The sequence below is a fragment of the Pseudophryne corroboree genome, chromosome 12 (genome assembly GCF_028390025.1).
Source record: "Pseudophryne corroboree isolate aPseCor3 chromosome 12, aPseCor3.hap2, whole genome shotgun sequence".
NCBI classification, from domain to species: Eukaryota; Metazoa; Chordata; class Amphibia; order Anura; family Myobatrachidae; genus Pseudophryne; species Pseudophryne corroboree.
The window spans coordinates 17,987,177-18,005,222 of NC_086455.1; the positions used below are offsets into that span (position 1 = coordinate 17,987,177).

The 18,046-nt window shown below is 47.7% G+C and overlaps 1 long non-coding RNA gene across 1 annotated transcript; it reads right to left on the bottom strand.

Annotated features, from left to right (window-relative positions):
• Positions 1-8,431: 8,431 nt before the first annotated feature.
• LOC134981215 (uncharacterized) lies at positions 8,432-16,082 on the bottom strand. Its single transcript, XR_010190525.1, has 2 exons — positions 15,935-16,082; positions 8,432-8,662 (listed from the first exon to the last, which is right to left on the bottom strand). It is a non-coding gene; the product is annotated as an uncharacterized LOC134981215 (long non-coding RNA).
• Positions 16,083-18,046: the final 1,964 nt, after the last annotated feature.

Sequence of the window (18,046 nt, forward strand, 5' to 3'; positions counted from 1 at the left end):
TTCTATCTGCCAATCTTTTAGATTATCGGTGTACCACCTACCTGGCTTTCTCACAGGACCCACCTAGCTTTCTCACAGGACCCCTGTTACCCGGGTACCGATTTGGTCTTGTTTATCTGGAGTTGGCTTTGCACATAACCGGTGGCTAATTCTTGTATGCAGTGTATGGAACTCTGGATTGTTTCCTGGACTTTACCTATTTTCTCTTGTGTATCACGTGCCTGATTGTGTACCAGACTAAGACTGTGCGACTACATCTGCAGCAAAGCCTCCGACAGGTGAGCAATGCACCATTTTTGCATACATAGTTGCTCACGATTTCCTGCTACAACCTGTCTTTGCCACGGCGGCTCAGTGCTGAGATGTTGACCGTATCCTGCACATATGACTCTGGCAGTAAGGGGTTATGAGGCATTTTGTCCCTGTGGCTCTCAAGGCACAGGATGAGGTGCTACTTCCTACCTCCAGGAACATGACCAGGCCAAAAGGACCATCCAGGACTGAGAAGGGGCTACCAATTGATATTCTCAATGCTGATATGAAGATATTAGATAAGAAATTTGCAGCCGTCTGATGTGATATTTTTGGGTCATTGTCAGTGAAATGTGACCATTTTTGTCTTCTGCTTATAGTTATTTGTGGAATTGTTTGAATGTATGTGAAATCATTGCTATTACACTACAAGTACCAGAAGTACTGCGCTACAACCACAAAACTCAGGATCATTATGTGGCCTCTCCTCACCTCTACCATGAGAACTCCAGGACCAGGCTTACCACCTCTCTGGCTGAGAACATCAAGTCTGCCCCTGGGCTTAACCCTCAAGATGAGCAGGGAACTGTGGGGGCACTGCACCAGGCTCAGCAGGGACTTCCCCAATGCTCCTGAGTGTGCCCCCACATTCTCATACCCACCCGTACTATGACCTTATCAAAATAATGTTAACCCAATTTTCCTTCTGCCACTGGTTACCTACAATTGTTTTTCCCCCATTTTTTTTCCCTCTCTTCCACCCCACCGTGTGCTTTTCCTGTAAGGTTTACCTCCACTGATTGCACACGCTGCCATTGCGCCCTACATACAGGGTACATCATACTACTACAAAAGCATCAGTTTTCCCATATATGCACTGGGCCCTTGTATGGCTCACCTCCCACAGTGTAACCTTCGTAGTGTGCCCAACATGGCTGCCCCATATGGTACACATGTTGATGGGATGAAAAATACACGGACCTGGTGGTTTTGTTGGAACCCTACTCCGCACTTTAGGACTCTGAAATCACCCCCATTTTGTGTCATGTCTTCTAGGGGATGGACTATTCCACTCTGGGTAATCCTACGCTGTGCGCCCAAGATGGCTGCCGCACTGCCGCACACCTGGTACCTTGTGAGGGTGGAATACACAACCCTTGGTAGTTATTACCCAAAATGCCTACACCAATCCTGCATTATGCTTTCTGTGTGATCAAGGTTTTCTTTTATGTCTGTGTTGCTTATCTATTGCTGTATGACTTAGATCCACTGTATTATGTGCATTGTTTTTGATGTCTGTAAAGCGCCTTGAGTCCTGTTGGAGAAAGAGCGCTATATAAAAAAAAATAAGAATTTACTTACCGATAATTCTATTTCTCGGAGTCCGTAGTGGATGCTGGGGTTCCTGAAAGGACCATGGGGAATAGCGGCTCCGCAGGAGACAGGGCACAAAAAAGTAAAGCTTTACTAGGTCAGGTGGTGTGCACTGGCTCCTCCCCCTATGACCCTCCTCCAGACTCCAGTTAGGTACTGTGCCCGGACGAGCATACACAATAAGGGAGGCATTTTGAATCCCGGGTAAGACTCATACCAGCCACACCAATCACACCGTACAACTTGTGATCTAAACCCAGTTAACAGTATGACAACAGAAAGGGCCTCTTAAAGATGGCTCCTTAACAATAACCCGAATTAGTTAACAATAACTATGTACAAGTATTGCAGATAATCCGCACTTGGGATGGGCGCCCAGCATCCACTACGGACTCCGAGAAATAGAATTATCGGTAAGTAAATTCTTATTTTCTCTATCGTCCTAAGTGGATGCTGGGGTTCCTGAAAGGACCATGGGGATTATACCAAAGCTCCCAAACGGGCGGGAGAGTGCGGATGACTCTGCAGCACCGAATGAGAGAACTCCAGGTCCTCCTTTGCCAGGGTATCAAATTTGTAAAATTTTACAAACGTGTTCTCCCCCGACCACGTAGCTGCTCGGCAGAGTTGTAATGCCGAGACCCCTCGGGCAGCCGCCCAAGATGAGCCCACCTTCCTTGTGGAGTGGGCTTTTACAGTTTTAGGCTGTGGCAGGCCTGCCACAGAATGTGCAAGTTGAATTGTGTTACAAATCCAACGAGCAATCGACTGCTTAGAAGCAGGTGCGCCCAACTTGTTGGGTGCATACAATATAAACAGCGAGTCAGATTTTCTGACTCCAGCCGTCCTTGCAATGTATATTTTTAAGGCTCTGACAACGTCCAACAACTTGGAGTCCTCCAAGTCGCTAGTGGCCGCCGGCACCACAATAGGTTGGTTCAGATGAAATGCTGATACCACTTTAGGGAGAAAATGCGGACGAGTCCGCAGTTCTGCCCTATCCGAATGGAAGATTAGATAAGGACTTTTATAAGATAAAGCCGCCAATTCAGATACTCTCCTGGCAGAGGCCAGGGCTAGTAACATAGTCACTTTCAATGTGAGATATTTCAAATCCACCTTTTTCAATGGTTCAAACCAATGGGATTTGAGGAAATCTAAAACTACATTTAGATCCCACGGTGCCACCGGAGGCACCACAGGAGGCTGTATATGCAGTACTCCCTTGACAAAAGTCTGGACCTCAGGGACAGAGGCCAATTCTTTTTGGAAGAATATTGACAGGGCCGAAATTTGAACCTTAATGGATCCCAATTTGAGACCCATAGATAATCCTGATTGCAGGAAATGTAGGAAACGACCCAGTTGGAATTCCTCCGTCGGAACCCTCCGATCCTCGCACCACGCTACATATTTTCGCCAAATGCGGTGATAATGTTTCACGGTGACTTCCTTCCGTGCCTTAATCAAGGTAGGAATGACTTCTTCTGGAATGCCTTTCCCTTTTAGGATCTGGCGTTCAACCGCCATGCCGTCAAACGCAGCCGCGGTAAGTCTTGAAAAAGACAGGGACCCTGCTGTAGCAGGTCCCTTCTCAGAGGTAGAGGCCACGGTTCGTCCGTGAGCATCTCTTGAAGTTCCGGATACCAAGTCCTTCTCGGCCAATCCGGAACCACTAGTATTGTCCTTACTCTTCTTTGCCGTATGATCTTCAATACCTTTGGTATGAGCGGCAGAGGAGGAAACACATACACTGACTGGTACACCCAAGGAGTTACCAGTGCGTCCACAGCTATTGCCTGTGGATCTCTTGACCTGGCGCAATATTTGTCCAGTTTCTTGTTGAGGCGAGACGCCATCATGTCTACAATTGGTCTTTCCCAACGGTCTATTAACATGTTGAAGACTTCTGGATGTAGACCCCACTCTCCCGGATGAAGATCGTGTCTGCTGAGGAAGTCTGCTTCCCAGTTGTCCACGCCCGGGATGAACACTGCTGACAGTGCTATCACGTGATTCTCCGCCCAGCGAAGAATCTTGGCAGCTTCTGCCATTGCACTCCTGCTTCTTGTGCCGCCCTGCCTGTTTACATGGGCGACAGCCGTGATGTTGTCCGACTGAATCAACACCGGCTTTCCTTGCAGGAGAAGTTCCGCCTGGCTTAGAGCATTGTAGATTGCTCTTAGTTCCAGAATGTTTATGTGAAGAGACTTTTCCAGACTCGTCCATACTCCCTGGAAGTTTCTTCCTTGTGTGACTGCTCCCCAGCCTCTCAGGCTGGCGTCCGTGGTCACCAGGATCCAATCCTGAATGCCGAATCTGCGGCCTTCTAATAGGTGAGCCTTCTGCAACCACCACAGAAGTGACACCCTTGTCTTTGGTGACAGGGTTATTCGCAGGTGCATCTGCAGATGCGACCCTGACCATTTGTCCAACAGATCCCTTTGGAATATTCTTGCATGGAATCTGCCGAATGGAATTGCTTCGTAAGAAGCCACCATTTTTCCCAGGACTCTTGTGCATTGATGTACTGACACTTTTCCTGGTTTTAGGAGGTTCCTGACCAGATCGGATAACTCCTTGGCTTTTTCCTCTGGAAGGAAAACCTTTTTCTGAACCGTGTCCAGAATCATTCCTAGGAACAGCAGACGAGTTGTCGGGATTAAATGGGATTTTGGAATATTCAGAATCCACCCGTGTTATCTTAGCACCTCTTGAGATAGTGCTAAAGCTGTCTCCAGCTGTTCTCTGGACCTTGCCCTTATTAGGAGATCGTCCAAGTATGGGATAACTAATACGCCTTTTCTTCGAAGAAGAATCATCATCTCGGCCATTACCTTGGTAAAGACCCGAGGCGCCGTGGACAATCCGAACGGCAGCGTCTGAAACTGATAGTGACAGTTTTGAACAATGAACCTGAGGTACCCCTGGTGTGCGGGGTAAATCGGAACGTGTAGATACGCATCCTTGATGTCCAAGGATACCATAAAGTCCCCTTCTTCCAGGTTCGCTCTCACTGCTCTGAGTGACTCCATCTTGAACTTGAACTTTTTTATGTAGAGGTTCAAGGACTTCAGATTTAGAATAGGCCTTACCGAGCCATCCGGCTTCGGTACCACAAATAGAGTGGAATAATACCCCTTTCCTTGTTGTAATAGGGGTACTTTGACTATCACCTGCTGAGCGTACAGCTTGTGAATGGCTTCCAACACCCTCTCCCTTTCGGAAGAGACGGTTGGTAAGGCAGACTTCAGGAAACGATGAGGAGGATCCGTCTCTAATTCCAACCTGTACCCCTGAGATATTATCTGCAGGATCCAGGGGTCTACCTGCGAGTGAGCCCACTGCGCGCTGTAATTTTTGAGACGGCCCCCCACTGTCCCCGAGTCCGCTTGAGAGGCCCCAGCGTCATGCTGAGGTTTTTGCAGGAGCCGGGGAGGGCTTCTGTTCCTGGGAAGGAGCTGCCTGTTGGTGTCTCTTCCCTCTTCCTCTGCCTCGTGGCAGGTACGACAAGCCCTTTGCTCTCTTATTTTTGTAGGAGCGAAAAGGCTGCGGTTGAAAGGTCGGTGCCTTTCTCTGTTGGGGAGTGACTTGAGGTAAAAAAGTGGATTTCCCGGCAGTAGCCGTGGCCACCAAGTCTGATAGACCAACTCCAAATAACTCCTCCCCTTTATACGGCAAAACCTCCATGTGACGTTTTGAATCCGCATCGCCTGTCCACTGTCGTGTCCATAAGGCTCTTCTGGCTGAAATGGACATAGCACTCACCCGAGATGCCAGTGTGCAAATATCCCTCTGTGCATCACGCATATAGATAAATGCATCCTTTATTTGTTCTAACGACAGTAAAACATTGTCCCTATCTAGGGTATCAATATTTTCAATCAGGGATTCTGACCAAACTACTCCAGCACTGCACATCCAGGCAGTTGCTATAGCTGGTCGTAGTATAACACCTGCATGTGTGTATATATTCTTTTGAATAACTTCCATCTTTCTATCTGATGGATCCTTAAGTGCGGCCGTCTCAGGAGAGGGTAACGCCACTTGTTTGGATAAGCGTGTGAGCGCCTTGTCCACCTTAGGGGGTGTTTCCCAGCGCGCCCTAACCTCTGGCGGGAAAGGGTATAATGCCAATAACTTTTTTGAAATTATCAACTTTTTATCAGGAGCAACCCACGCTTCATCACACACGTCATTTAATTCTTCTGATTCAGGAAAAACTGTTTGTAGTTTTTTCACACCATACATAATACCCTGTTTTACGGTATCTGTAGTATCAGCTAAATGTAACGTCTCCTTCATTGCCAAAATCATATAACGTGTGGCCCTACTGGAAAATACGTTTGAATTTCTACCGTCGTCACTGGAATCAGTGCCCGTGTCTGGGTCTGTGTCGACCGACTGAGGCAAAGGGCGTTTTACAGCCCCTGACGGTGTTTGAGGCGCCTGGACAGGCATTAATTGATTGTCCGGCCGCCTCATGTCCTCAACTGACTGTTTAAGGGAAGATAAACCATCACGTAATTCCACAAATAAAGGCATCCATTCTGGTGTCGACCCCCTGGGGGGTGACATCTGCATATTTGGCAATTGCTCCGCCTCCACACCAATATCGTCCTCATACATGTCGACACCACGTACCGACACACACCGCAAACTCACAGGGAATGCTCTAATGAAGACAGGACCCACTAGCCCTTTTGGGGAGACAGAGGGAGAGTCTGCCAGCACACACCACAAAGCGCTATATAAACAAGGGATATCCTTATATTAAGTGCTCCCTTATAGCTGCTTTAATATATATATATATAGCCATTAATGTGCCCCCCCTCTCTGTTTTACCCTGTTTCTGTAGTGCAGTGCAGGGGAGAGACCTGGGAGCCGTTCTGACCAGCGGAGCTGTGACAGAAAATGGCGCCGTGTGCTGAGGAGATAGGCCCCGCCCCTTTTTCGGCGGGTTCTTCTCCCGCTATTTTTCCAGTCAGGCAGGGGTTAAATATCTCCATATAGCCCCTATGGGCTATATGTGAGGTATTTTTAGCCTTGTATAAGGTTTATATTTGCCTCTCAGAGCGCCCCCCCCCAGCGCTCTGCACCCTCAGTGACTGCCCAGTGAAGTGTGCTGAGAGGAAAATGGCGCACAGCTGCAGTGCTGTGCGCTACCTTATGAAGACTGAGGAGTCTTCAGCCGCCGGTTTCCGGACCTCTTCACGCTTCAGCATCTGCAAGGGGGTCGGCGGCGCGGCTCCGGGACCGGACTCCACGGCTGGGCCTGTGTTCGATCCCTCTGGAGCTAATGGTGTCCAGTAGCCAAGCAGCAAATCCACTCTGCATGCAGGTGAGTTTACTACTTTCCCCCTAAGTCCCACGTTGCAGTGATCCTGTTGCCAGCAGGACTCACTGTAAAGAAAAAAACCTAAACTAAACTTTCTCTAAGCAGCTCTTTAGGAGAGCCACCTAGATTGCACCCTTCTCGTTCGGGCACAAAATCTAACTGGAGTCTGGAGGAGGGTCATAGGGGGAGGAGCCAGTGCACACCACCTGACCTAGTAAAGCTTTACTTTTTTGTGCCCTGTCTCCTGCGGAGCCGCTATTCCCCATGGTCCTTTCAGGAACCCCAGCATCCACTTAGGACGATAGAGAAATTATTATTATTGTTAATTCATCCCAAGTTCAGAGTCTGCAGCAACAAAAGTGAAAATTGTGTTGTGGGATAAAATCTTTTAAAAAGGCCTGTATGCCTGGACGCAGTCGTAATAACTATTCATATTTATATACTGTACATCCGTTACCTCTAGCTATATATGTTTATGACTAATGCTGATAATAGCGGTCTCTTACACCTGGAATGTAGTGGTGCCGCCCCACAATAATTGCGAACGCACCGATTAGAGGACGACCCCTGCTTGCGCCATTTTCTTTTCTTAGAGTGGCTGCGTGTGACATCACGCAGACACCCCAGAAACTGTTTGGACACGCCTGCGATGTCCGGACCATGCCCACCACACGCTGTATCGATGCCCCGAACCCCCCTCCCTTCCCAGACTGCCGCCACTGACAATCACCTTGCGGACGCATCCTTCCGGGATGCGTCCGCATGGTGAAGGGTCACACACATGCACTACAGCCAGTGCACAGAGCCCATGAACGCGGTCGCTGCATGCAAACGCAGTGTCTGTGTCCATCTCTGAATAACCCCCTTTGTACTCAGTGCATGTGAGCCGCTAGGGCTGTGGTATCAGGCTGTGCTTTGGGTATTGCCGATGGGGATATAGGTTTATTTGAAGTTATCCCAATGATAATACAGGTTGAGTATCCCTTATCCAAATTGCTTGGGACCAGAGGTATTTTGGATATCGGATTTTTCCGTATTTTGGAATAATTGCATACCATAATGAGATATCATGGTGATGGGACCTAAATCTAAGCACAGAATGCATATATGTTTCATAAACACCTTATACACACAGCTTGAAGGTCATTATAGCCATAATTTTTTTTATTACTTTGTGCATTAAACAAAGTGTGTGTATATTCACACAATTAATTTGTTTCATATACACCTTATACACACAGCCTGGGGGTCATTTAATACAATATTTTTAATAACTTTGTGTAATAAACAAAGTTTGTGTACATTGAGCCATCAAACAACAAAGGTTTCACTATCTCACTCTCACTCAAAAAAGTCTGTATTTCGGAATATTTGGATATGGGATACTCAACCTGTATTTCATACCCTAATACCCTCGTACCCCAGCATCCTTCATTGATGACGTCTGCACAAGCAAAATACCAGAAATCAACCTGCAATTTTTATTGATGGTTTTGCAAATCTCCTTCTGCCTTTGTCCCGAAGATGACATATGTATGTAGCTCCGTTTCCATCCTAACCGTCTGGCTGATCAGAGATTGTAACCAGATGACTTACAGACTATTACTGGGGCGAGATGAGGGTGTCTTGAGATGCTGCAGCGGGTGATTCTCAGCTATCCCAGCCTTCTGTAGTGGTAATAATAATGGTTGCCGCTCACTAAGAGTGGAAGGTGGGGGAGGGGAAGACACCTTATTTAGAACACATAATTGACATAGCATACAGTTTTTACTTAATGTGATTTACACAACCCATTTAAGAGGTAAAATCTATTTTGTTTTTGTTGGTTATTTTATAGTATATTATTATTAGTATATTTTTTTTAAGACACACAAGGCCCCAATAATTGTCACCGACTCAAAGTGAACGGACAGGCTATACTGTCACTGCGCCAGCTATTGATAACCAAAATGGAAAATAGACCGTAAATAGTCAAAAGGTCGAAACCAGATGGTTGACGGTTAAATAGTTGACTTGCAAATTGTTGACATAAAAAGAGGCTGACGCATTGTTTTAGAATTAGGTACTTGGGGAAGGGTTAGGATACGCGGCAAGAGGGGATGGTTAAGTTGACAGTAAGCCCTGGATAAAGCAATGCACTGCTATGCTATGCTATGCTATGCAATGCAATGCTAGCCACCCATTCATGCAAATAAATAAAAAAAATAATTACACCTCCTGCAGTGCCGCGCATACTCCCTCCCAAGACGCTCCGGAGGCACTGGCCCAGGGGGTAAATGCCCCCAGCCCATACCTCCCCTGCTCGAAGGCCCCTAGAATCGTAGAAGCTTGGGCAGCGGACCACTGATCCCAACCGTTAAGATGGCCCTGACTTGGCGGAGGGTTAGTTAGGCTGAGGAAGGTAGGGTTAGGCACAATGGGAAAGTTTAGTATTAAACTAACAAAAAATAAAATAAAAAAATAAGATTTTACTTACCGATAAATTTATTTCTCGTAGTCCATAGTGGATGCTGGGACTCCGTAAGGACCATGGGGATATAGCGGCTCCACAGGAGACAGGGCACAAAATAAAAGCTTAAGGATCAGGTGGTGTGCACTGGCTCCTCCCCCTATGACCCTCCTCCAAGCCTCAGTTAGGATACTGTGCCCGGACGAGCGTACATAATAAGGAAGGATATTGAATCCCGGGTAAGACTCATACCAGCCACACCAATCACACCGTACAACTTGTGATCTGAACCCAGTTAACAGTATGATAAACGCAAAGGAGCCTCTGAAAAGATGGCTCACAACAATAATAACCCGAATTTTTGTAACAATAACTATATACAAGTATTGCAGACAATCCGCACTAGGGATGGGCGCCCAGCATCCACTACGGACTACGAGAAATAGATTTATCGGTAAGTAAAATCTTATTTTCTCTGACGTCCTAGTGGATGCTGGGACTCCGTAAGGACCATGGGGATTATACCAAAGCTCCCAAACGGGCGGGAGACTGCGGATGACTCTGCAGCACCGAATGAGAGAACTCCAGGTCCTCCTCAGCCAGGGTATCAAATTTGTAGAATTTAGCAAACGTGTTTGCCCCTGACCAAGTAGCTGCTCGGCAAAGTTGTAAAGCCGAGACCCCTCGGGCAGCCGCCCAAGATGAGCCCACCTTCCTTGTGGAATGGGCTTTTACTGATTTTGGCTGTGGCAATCCTGCCACAGAATGTGCAAGCTGAATTGTACTACAAATCCAACGAGCAATCGTCTGCTTAGAAGCAGGAGCACCCAGCTTGTTGGGTGCATACAGGATAAACAGCGAGTCAGATTTTCTGACTCCAGCCGTCCTGGAAACATATATTTTCAAGGCCCTGACAACGTCAAGCAACTTAGAGTCCTCTAAGTCCCTGGTAGCCGCAGGTACCACAATAGGTTGGTTCATGTGAAATGCAGAAACCACCTTAGGTAGAAATTGAGGACGAGTCCTCAATTCCGCCCTGTCAGAATGAAATATCAAGTAAGGGCTTTTATATGATAAAGCCGCCAATTCTGACACACGCCTGGCTGAAGCCAAGGCTAACAGCATCGACACCTTCCGTGTGAGATATTTTAAGTCCACAGTGGAAAGTGGTTCAAACCAATGTGACTTTAGAAAACTCAACACCACATTGAGATCCCAAGGTGCCACTGGAGGCACAAAAGGAGGCTGTATGTGCAGCACCCCTTTTACAAATGTCTGAACTTCAGGTACTGAAGCCAGTTCTTTCTGGAAGAAAATCGACAGGGCCGAAATTTGAACCTTAATGGACCCTAATTTTAGGCCCATAGACAGTCCTGTTTGCAGGAAATGAAGGAAACGACCCAGTTGAAATTCCTCTGTAGGGGCCTTCTTGGCCTCACACCACGCAACATATTTACGCCAAATGCGGTGATAATGTTTTGCGGTTACGTCCTTCCTGGCTTTGACCAGAGTAGGGATGACTTCTTCTGGAATGCCTTTTTCCCTCAGGATCCGGCGTTCAACCGCCATGCCGTCAAACGCAGCCGCGGTAAGTCTTGGAACATACAAGGCCCCTGCAGTAGCAGGTCCTTTCTTAGAGGTAGAGGCCACGGTTCGTCCGTGAGCATCTCTTGAAGTTCCGGGTACCAAGTCCGTCTTGGCCAATCCGGAACCACGAGTATAGTTCTTACTCCTCTCCTTCTTATGATTCTCAGTACTTTTGGTATGAGAGGCAGAGGAGGGAACACATACACTGACTGGTACACCCACGGCGTTACCAGAGCGTCCACTGCTATTGCCTGAGGGTCCCTTGACCTGGCGCAATATCTGTCCAGTTTTTTGTTTAGACGTGACGCCATCATGTCCACCTTTGGTTTTTCCCAACGGTTTACAATCAGGTGGAAGACTTCTGGGTGAAGTCCCCACTCTCCCGGGTGAAGGTCGTGTCTGCTGAGGAAGTCTGCTTCCCAGTTGTCCACTCCCGGAATGAATACTGCTGACAGTGCTATCACATGATTTTCCGCCCAGCGAAGAATCCTTGCAGCTTCTGCCATTGCCCTCCTGCTTCTCGTGCCGCCCTGTCTGTTTACGTGGGCGACTGACGTGATGTTGTCCGATTGGATCAACACCGCCTGACCCTGAAGCAGAGGTTTTGCTTGACTTAGGGCATTGTAAATGGCCCTTAGTTCCAGAATGTTTATATGAAGAGACGTTTCCAAGCTTGACCACAGGCCCTGGAAATTCCTTCCCTGTGTGACTGCTCCCCAGCCTCTCAGGCTGGCATCCGTGGTTACCAGGATCCAATCCTGAATGCCAAATCTGCGGCCCTCTAGTAGATGAGCACTCTGCAGCCACCACAGGAGAGACACCCTTGTCCTTGGCGACAGGGTTATCCGCTGATGCATCTGCAGATGCGATCCGGACCATTTGTCCAGTAGATCCCACTGAAATGGTCTTGCATGGAATCTTCCGAATGGAATCGCTTCGTAAGAAGCCACCATTTTCCCCAGGACCCTCGTGCACTGATGCACTGAGACCTGTCCTGGTTTTAGGAGGTTCCTGACTAGCTCGGATAACTCCCTGGCCTTCTCCTCCGGGAGAAACACCTTCTTCTGGACTGTGTCCAGAATCATTCCTAGGAACAGTAGACGTGTCGTTGGAATCCGCTGCGATTTTGGAATATTTAGAATCCACCCGTGCTGACGTAACACTACCTGAGATAGTGCTACTCCGACTTCTAACTGTTCCCTGGATCTTGCCCTTATCAGGAGATCGTCCAAGTAAGGGATAATTGAAATGCCTTTTCTTCGTAGAAGAATCATCATTTCAGCCATTACCTTGGTAAAGACCCGAGGTGCCGTGGACAATCCAAACGGCAGCGTCTGAAACTGATAATGACAGTTTTGTACTACAAACCTGAGGTACCCTTGGTGAGAAGGGTATATCGGGACGTGGAGATAAGCATCTTTGATGTCCAGAGACACCATATAGTCCCCTTCTTCCAGGTTCGCTATCACTGCTCTGAGTGACTCCATTTTGAATTTGAACCTTTTTATGTAAGTGTTCAAGGATTTCAGATTTAAAATTGGTCTCACCGAGCCGTCCGGCTTCGGTACCACAAACAGCGTGGAATAATACCCCTTTCCTTGTTGCAGGAGGGGTACCTTGATTATCACCTGCTGGGAATACAGCTTGTGAATGGCTTCTAGAACTGCCTCCCTGTCGGAGGGAGACTTTGGTAAAGCAGACTTCAGGAAACGATGAGGGGGAAACGCCTCGAATTCCAGTTTGTACCCCTGCGATACTACCTGTAGAATCCAGGGATCCACTTGCGAGTGAGCCCACTGCGCGTTGAAATTTTTGAGACGGGCCCCCACCATATCTGAGTCTGCTTGTAAAGCCCCAGCGTCATGCTGAAGACTTGGCAGAAGCAGGGGAGGGCTTCTGCTCTTGGGAAGCGGCTGCATGGTGCAGTCTTTTTCCTCTTCCTCTGCCCCGGGGCAGAAAGGAGTGGCCTTTTGCTCGCTTGTACTTATGGGAACGAAAGGACTGAGATTGAAAAGACGGTGTCTTTTTCTGCTGATGTGGAGTGACCTGGGGTAAAAAGGTGGATTTTCCAGCCGTTGCCGTGGCCACCAGGTCCGATAGACCAGCCCCAAATAACTCCTCCCCTTTATACGGCAATACTTCCATGTGCCGTTTGGAATCCGCATCCCCTGACCACTGTCGCGTCCACAACGCTCTTCTGGCAGAGATGGACATAGCACTTACTCTTGATGCCAGGGTGCAAATATCCCTCTGTGCATCACGCATATATAATAATGCATCCTTTAAATGTTCTATAGTTAACAAAATATTGTCCCTATCCAGGGTATCAATATTCTCAGTCAGGGAATCCGACCATGCGACTCCAGCACTGCACATCCAGGCTGAGGCGATTGCTGGTCGCAGTATAACACCAGTATGTGTGTATATATACTTTTTAGGATATTTTCCAGCCTTCTATCAGCTGGTTCTTTGAGGGTAGCCGTATCAGGAGACGGTAACGCTACTTGTTTAGATAAACGTGTGAGCGCCTTATCTACCCTAGGGGGTGTTTCCCAACGCGCCCTAACCTCTGGCGGGAAAGGATATAATGCTAATAATTTTTTAGAAATTAGCTGTTTTTTAATCGGGAGAAACCCACGCTTTTTCACACACCTCATTTATTTCCTCTGACTCAGGAAAAAATATTGGTAGTTTTTTCTCACCCCACATAATACCCTTCTTTGTGGTACTTGTAGTGTCAGAAAGGTTCAATGCCTCTTTCATTGCCGTGATCATGTAACGTGTGGCCCTACTGGACATTACGTTTGTCTCGTCACCGTCGACACTAGACTCAGTATCTGTGTCAGGGTCTGTGTCGACCCACTGAGGTAACGGGCGTTTTAGCGCCCCTGACGGTGTCTGAGACGCCTGGACAGGCACTAACTGATTTGCCGGCTGTCTCATGTCGTCAACAGTTTTTTGCAAATTGCTGACATTATCACTTAATTGTTTAAATACAATCATCCAGTCAGGTGTCGACTCCCTAGGGGGTGACATCACCAACGCAGGCAACTGCTCCGCCTCCACATAATTTTCCTCCTCATACATGTCGACACACGCGTACCGACACACAGCACACACACACCGGGAATGCTCTGATAGAGGACAGGACCCCACTTAGCCCTTTGGAGAGACAGAGGGAGAGTCTGCCAGCACACACCCAGCGCTATATATATATACAGGGATAACCTTATATAAGTGTTATTCCCTTATAGCTGCTGTTAATTATTGTTATTTGCTGCCAACAATGCCCCCCCTTCTCTTTTTTACCCTGATTCTGAAGCAGGACTGCAGGGGAGAGTCAGGGAGCCGTCCTTCCAGCGGAGCTGTGAGGGAAAATGGCGCTTGTGTGCTGAGGAGATAGGCTCCGCCCCTTCACGACGTCCTTATCTCCCGCTTTTTTGTGTAAAATGGCAGGGGATTAAAATACATCCATATAGCCCAGGAGCTATATGTGATGTATTCTGTTTTGCCACCTAAGGTATTCTGTTATATTGCGTCTCAGGGCGCTCCCCCCCCCAGCGCCCTGCACCCTCAGTGACCGGAGTGTGAAGTGTGCTGAGAGCAATGGCGCACAGCTGCGGTGCTGTGCGCTACCTTAGTCTAAAGATAGGATGTCTTCTGCCGCCGATTTCACCGGACCTCTTCGTCTCTTCTGGCTCTGTAAGGGGGACGGCGGCGCGGCTCCGGTGACCCATCCAGGCTGAACCTGTGATCGTCCCTCTGGAGCTAGTGTCCAGTAGCCTAAGAAACCCGATCCACTCTGCACTCAGGTGAGTCCGTTTCTTCTCCCCTTAGTCCCACGATGCAGTGAGCCTGTTGCCAGCAGGACTCACTGAAAATAAAAAAAACCTAACTAAACTTTTATTCTAAGCAGCTCAGGAGAGCCACCTAGATTGCACCCTTCTCGGCCGGGCACAAAAATCTAACTGAGGCTTGGAGGAGGGTCATAGGGGGAGGAGCCAGTGCACACCACCTGATCCTTAAGCTTTTATTTTGTGCCCCGTCTCCTGTGGAGCCGCTATATCCCCATGGTCCTTACGGAGTCCCAGCATCCACTAGGACGTCAGAGAAAATGACCTTTTCTTTGTTGACCTATTGATTGTGGCTCATCTGGTGTCGACCCATTGATTGTCTATCTAGACCGTGACGAACTTTTAATCCCCACCCCACCTATCATGTAGGCATTTTGCATTACTAAAAAGTACAGTATGCAAAAATATTACAGCACAATAGTAATTGATTTGCACAATGATACAGGTTGGGTATGTGTGACAGACACCAGGATCCAAGGGAGCAGAATGCTGGGGGACGATAACACACAGAGTGGGAATAGTCCCGGTTAGTTGGCATACTGACTTATGATTTGGGGGGGGGGGGGGGGGGATGTACATCCCAATTATGCATGTGCTCAGCATCTTTTAGAGGACAGCCCTACTCAGGGGGTATCTATAACGGGTGCACACAGACCCTTAGGTCGAGGGGGCTCCCTGCCTCACATCAAGAATAGACCCCCACAGTGTGCCTACAGAAGATCACCCCTTATTTGTCGATGGCACCACCTGCCAGGGTACATCTTCATATGAAGCAGACAGGTATTAGCAGACTCTGGCACTGTTATCATCTGTGCATGGTGTCACATGGAAGAAGGTGCCGCCGGCACAAGGTAGTGATGGTGGGGCACTGCACCCATGTTCTCCTGCCGTTAATGCGCCAATGGAGATCAACACAGCTTCTGAAGGTCAGGCTAATTCCCTGCAATACAAGTCTTTTCAAAGCAGCACTCCTCCCAACTGTCACTGGTTATGTAGATTTGAGGGGTCTGTGCCCACTTCATCTCATTGAAATATTGGGAGCAGAAATGCACCAATGACAATGGAAGTGTTGGGAACTACCTTTTGTTCTTTTGAATGCAATTAACTTTCTTCGACGTGTCATTGTACGCGGACGCTGCTTTCTGCGAGCCATATGGATGGCAGTGCTATTTCCGTTCAGCTCCCGCAAACCTGTGGTTGGAAAATCACAGCAACTAAGCTGTGCCCAATGCCATTGTGATGTCATGGGTCAGGTGATTCATCTACAGCTTACAGGCCTGTGAAATAGCCACGTAATTATGTAACGGGACTTTCCATCTTCAGAGTAATGTATTGGTTTGTACTTGGTCCCATTGACTCATTGGAGGTGTTCTGTACAAGTGGGCACAGTGAGGGGTCTGAGGAACAACACCCACACAGTACAATATATCGACCACTGTGGACCCAGTCTTAGAACATGGCAGCAAATCCCTCAATGTATTCAACGCAGTGACAGAGGAATGCATCGTATAACAGAGGCACACAATTGTCAGAACCCCAAATGAAGGCTCAGAGGCCTCCCTAGTTTTGTTGTTGGCACGAGCAAGTAATACGTGGCTCCAGCTGTCTGGGGGCCACCTACAGATGTGTCCTTTTACATCATTGCACGATGCATACACATACAATGCATAAACGCTGTAGCGCTCCCCTAGCTGTGACCGGCTCCTCCGGGCACATTTTCTAAACGGAGTCTGGTAAGAGGGGCATAGAGGGAGGAGCCAGCCCAAACTCTTAACGTTCCAATGGCTCCTAGTGGACCCACCTATACCCCATGGTACTAATATGGACCCCAGCATCCTCTAGGGCGTAAGAGGAGAAAAAAAAAAAAAACACACACGCCAGAACTCACAAAATCTCAGATTCTCACACCCTATTTATTGCATTCCCCCCGTAATGTGGATTGCCTGGCATTGTTCTAGATTTCTATCCACCCTTTAATCAGCTGACATGTAGCTAGAGGCAAGTGCCTACTCCAACGCCCTCTACAGGTCAGCAGTATTGCACAAATGATATGAAAGAAAATTGCTGTCCTTTCACAGTCTGGTTCCATTGCTTAAAAAGTGATAAAGGGGAAAGTGATAAAGTACCAGCCAATCAGCTCCTAAATGTAATTTTTCAAACACAGCCTGTGACATGGCAGGTAGGTGCTGATTGTCTGGTACTTTACCTCTCTCCACTTTATAACATTTTAAGGCTTAGTACATCACCCCCTCAGACAGAGTACTATACAAGGGAGATAGAAAAGCTGACCTCTTTACTCCCAGAACACGTGTCCCTGGAGGCAGGTTCCAGCTACAGACAGCGATGCTGCAAGCCCAACGCATGCTCAGCTTCCTTCTTTGTGCGATGACTGTCATTCTGACCGCACAAGGTCATGCATGGTACCGCCAAACAAAGTAACTGCATTCACAACCTACATCTTATGATAGAGAATATTCCCCAGGTACTATTGTCCGTTCCGGTGGCCGTCCAAGATGGAAACAGTTTTAGGACCCTCTACATCTCTCTATGAGGGTGGGGTGGACCATTCAGACCTTCTAATGAGGACCAAGCGTTACACAGAGCAACAAAAGCAAATTCTAACATTTTATAGAAACTACTAGACAAATGATATAGACCAGAGCTGGCCAAACCGGTCCTCGAGCTCTACCAATAGTTCATGTTTTCCAGGCCTTCTGGGAGATCTGTTGACTCGTGAGTTAGGAATGAATGCAGCACATCTTAATTAGTAATGACTACACCTGTGCACCAGCTAGGTGGCCTGGAAAACTGTTGGTAGATCTCAAGGACTGGTTTGGGTAGCCCTGATATAGACTATATGATTAGTTGCTATGAGCAACTTCTCCAGACATCCTTGCTAGACGGTTTGAAACATCAGCAAATAAGCTTTAACCCATCAGGGCTGCCGTGAAGTGCTGAAGATAAACTAAGGCTTAAGGGGCCTGTAGTTGCGATAATAGCTGCTATATATGCATTTTCTCATAAGTATTCCATTTGTGGTCAAACTTTTTTTTTTAATCAAAGGATCATACAGTGAACAAGGAAGTGGAAGACATACTACGGGGTCTATTTACTAAGCCTTGGAGAAAGATAAGGTGGCCGGAGATAAAGTAGCAGCCAATCAGCTCATAACTGCTATGTTACAGGCTGTGT